Raw genomic sequence first — 4,051 nt, forward strand, 5'->3', positions numbered from 1 at the left:
CTCTACACCTTGTTATCTCAGATTCTCCAGCATCTGCAGTTCCTACTGTCTCTTGAACATATGGACTACTGTTTTAGCTAGTAATCACTTTGTTAACAACTAATACTATCAATGGCTACAATTCAATTAATTTATAAATCACGTCATTTAATGTCTTTATCCATACATTCCTTCTGCTAGTACATTAATACGTATTCCAGATTTAAAGGGGAGTCGCACGTTCAGCAATAATATTTTGTTCAAGACACACTGTCCAATAAGACATTCTTTACTGCCTTACAACAGAACTTTTAGTGAGTCCTTCACCTGCCCAGATACCCAAGGGGACAACACAATTGTCACTGAAACGTTAGAACTCACCTTAGTAGAGATCAAAGCCTCAAATCAGCCAGTGACGGGGTTCAGTTGGCTTAATTAACTGAATGGCTGGGTTTGCAAAGCAGAGTGAGAGCAACAGCTTGGGTTCAATTCCTGCACTGGCTGAGATTACCCATGCTGACATATCCTCCTACCATCACTTACCTTCGATGGACAATCTAAAGGCAGCAGGAATCACTTTCCAGTGATCTGGAAAGGGGAAGCGGGGAGACCTGGCTCTGAAAGGTGGGTATTCCCCCCCCAAAAGAAGAGTGAAGCAGAGCCATTGCTGGTTTTCCCATTGTCTTCCCCCAATTTTCTTGACCTCTGTCCTGGACCAGCTTAGATATTATAAAGTTATGTTCATGTTTCTGATGACCCCACCAGAGGAAATAGTCTAGCGTTTTAAACATCTCGATTAAACCACCCATCAATCTTCTTGACTCAAGGCAATGCAAGCTACAAACTTGTTATCATGACTCGAACGAGGTTGGCCAAGTGGATCTCATTGCGTATGAGTTCCCTGATTGGGATTATTAATCTGGGCCAAACAGGGAGCCCTGGCTGACAGATATAACCAGGAGTCTCGGGGCTTCTCCTCACTCTGCGGACTGGCTCTGAGCTAGCTGGACAGAGTCCATGTACTATGCAGGTATGAACAAATGGTGACTTGGTAACAGGATACCAGCCTACATGGGAGTTATTTCACCTGTCCTTATAATCTGAGCCTCTGGGTGATTGTACAGCTAATGCCTGCACTTGTCTGAAGTTATAAACTCTTGAAACAGGGCACAGTTATTGTTGCCCAAGTAGAAACAGCAGAGCCGGCCTGGAAAGTCAAAGAGCAAAACAGAACATATGCTTTATATAAGTCAATTTTATAAGTGTGTAATTTTTCCTTATGTCAATGAGGGGATTATTTAGATCAGTTTAAGGATTTCCTTCCCTCAAACCTTTTAAAATACGTTTCACACAGATTCATTTATAGTGATTAGCCTAGATTATTACACTTGTAGGTGGATATAAAACATCGATAATGATGGGTGAAATTAACCAACTAATCCCTGTTAATCCCAAGGAGAAGAAATGAATGCTTAGTGTTTACACTCTATAATATTAAAATACTTCAATTTCTAATATGTGATTTGGTAGCTAATGAGAAATTTAGAAAGAGCAGGGTGACAGAGGGAGACTCATGCAATGCTGGCTAGTTTAATTTCATGTTGCTTAACACTTCTGCACATGAACACATTGAGATTAGATAAAGATTTTACTTAGAATCATAGAATCACTAATATGGAAGCAGGCCATTCAGCCCATCGAGTCCACACCGACTCTCCAAAGAGCACCCCACCCAGACCCACCCCCTTACCCTATCCCTGTAACCCTGCATATCCTGTGGCTAACCCACCTAGCCTGCACATCTCTGGATACTAGGGGCAATTTATCATGGCCAATTCATCTAACCTGCACATCTTTGGACTCTGAGAAGAAACCAGAGCACCCAGAGGAAACCCACGCAGACAGAGGGAGAATGTACAAACTCCACTCAAGACAGTCACCAGAGGCTGGAATCAAATCTGGGTCCCTGGCACTGTGACACAGCAGCGTTAACCACTGAGCCACTATGCTTGAACAGCAATCTGTTACATGATTGAAAAATTCCAAGATACATACAGCATAACTACAAGGAAGGCAATTTTGCCTTGTTGACCTTGAGATCAGTTTGCTGTATCTTGTTCACTTTTCTCAAGCAGCATCGTGAGATTCTCGCCAGGCATAGGGAAGTACCCCATTGATGCTTATTGTTGCTCGTTAACCACGCGATGGCCTAGTGGTATTATCGCTGGACTGTTAATACAGAACCCCAGATAACGTCCTGGGGACCTGGGTTCAAATCCTGCTACGGCAGATGGTAGAATTTGAATTCGATAAATATCTGGAATTAAGAGTCTAATGTCCATTACCAATTGTTGGAAAAACCCATCTGGTTCACTAATGTCCTGTAGGGAAGGAAACTGCCTACTGCCTGGTCTGGTCTACATGTGACTCCAGACCCACAGCAATGTGGTTGACTCTTAACTACCCTCTGGGCAATAAATGCTGCCTAGCCAGCGACGCCCTTATCCCATGAATGAATAAACAAAAACTTTGTTAACTGCCCTGTTGCCTTGAGTTGTTATCGTGACCTATATCGCCAAACATTGGGAAAACCTGACATGGAAAAGAGAGCAGGGAGCAGGTTCAAGTCACCACTATCTCTGAAAGATGTCCATGTTGGACATCAGGTATTTGTGTGCACTGACCACATGACCCCACATTCATGGCCATTGACATCCAACACCTGCCAACCTCTATGAACTCTCATCTTCAATCTACTTAGAAGGACACTTCTGCATTTCAATGGTGCACCAGCAACTCACTGTACCTCTGCAGCAAGAGCACTGCGCGCTCATGGACTGGAGAAGGCTGTTCACTGGCTGTCTTGGCACTCACTCACTCTGAGCCTACCTGGAATCTCACAGCATCCCTGCCTTGCATTGCCTTTTTGTGGATTACCCCCTCAGCCAGAGATACCAGGCTCATATTACTACTGTCTTGCTGTGCCATTTAGCACAGAAGCAACACCAGGAAACATGCCAAGATTGTCAGCCAGCTTGCCTTCGCTCAGGGGATCCCAGTACAATAAGTCCATCCTCGGAGACCAGTCCAGGCCCTGCACGACTCAGGATCCTATGCTGATAAGGGATAGGGAGCTGAAGGAGGGGCAGCACACCGAATGTCGTGAATCTTTCTGCCCTGTCGGGGGGATGTTTTGCTCCTAGAATGTGAGAAAGGCAGGTTTAATGAGAGATGAAAGTGGGTGGCAGAGTTGCAACTGTCAGTGCAGGTGGGGAGCTTCCCTGAGCAAGTGAGCAGGCAGAGGGCATGCAGGGGTAGTCGTGTCAGGAGGTTGGTTCGGGTGAGGCCGAGGGCAAGGCGTTACTGGCAATGGTGAGATTGGTAGAACAGGAGCCTTGATGGGAGGTAGGGGCAAAGTGTGGGGTGTCAGAGAGAAGATGGTGGCACCTACATTGGCTGCGTGGAGAAGAGCACTGACCTTCTCCATACAGACGGCTGAGACTGCTCTAACCTGGGTGGCAACGTTGGGCCAGGCTAGCATGGTCTGGTGTCGTGGCCTCCACTGCTGGTCATGAAAGGGAAGATGAGGGAGTTCCGTCTGTGCATCACCCCATCCAATGGGAACTTCAAGCAAGGTACTGGTTTTCCTCTTGTCTGACATGTCCAAATGTCAGTAACCATGCAGGACACCTCCAGACTGTCCTGGTTCTCAATGGCCTTTTGAAAGCAATGACACTGGCACCAGGGTTGCCAGTCAATTCCAGGATCTCTGGTGAGTAGCAAATTGCTTTGGGAACAACATGTGGTTAAGATAAGGCGTAAAATTGGACATGGTACTTGCTGTGAAGGATGACGGCCCAATTAATGTGGCCAGTTTGTTACAACTCAAACAGAACACACAGATTCCCTGCAGTGCGGATAGACACCATTCAGCCCATTGAGTCTGCACCGACCCTCCAAAGAGCATCCCACCCAGACCCACCATATCCCCGTAACCCTGCATTTACCACAGTGAACGAGCCTAGCCTGCACATCCCTGCACACTACGGGGGCAATTTCCCATGAGCTAACG

This window comes from Rhincodon typus, chromosome 8 (genome assembly GCF_021869965.1).
Source record: "Rhincodon typus isolate 14 chromosome 8, sRhiTyp1.1, whole genome shotgun sequence".
NCBI lineage: Eukaryota > Metazoa > Chordata > Chondrichthyes > Orectolobiformes > Rhincodontidae > Rhincodon > Rhincodon typus.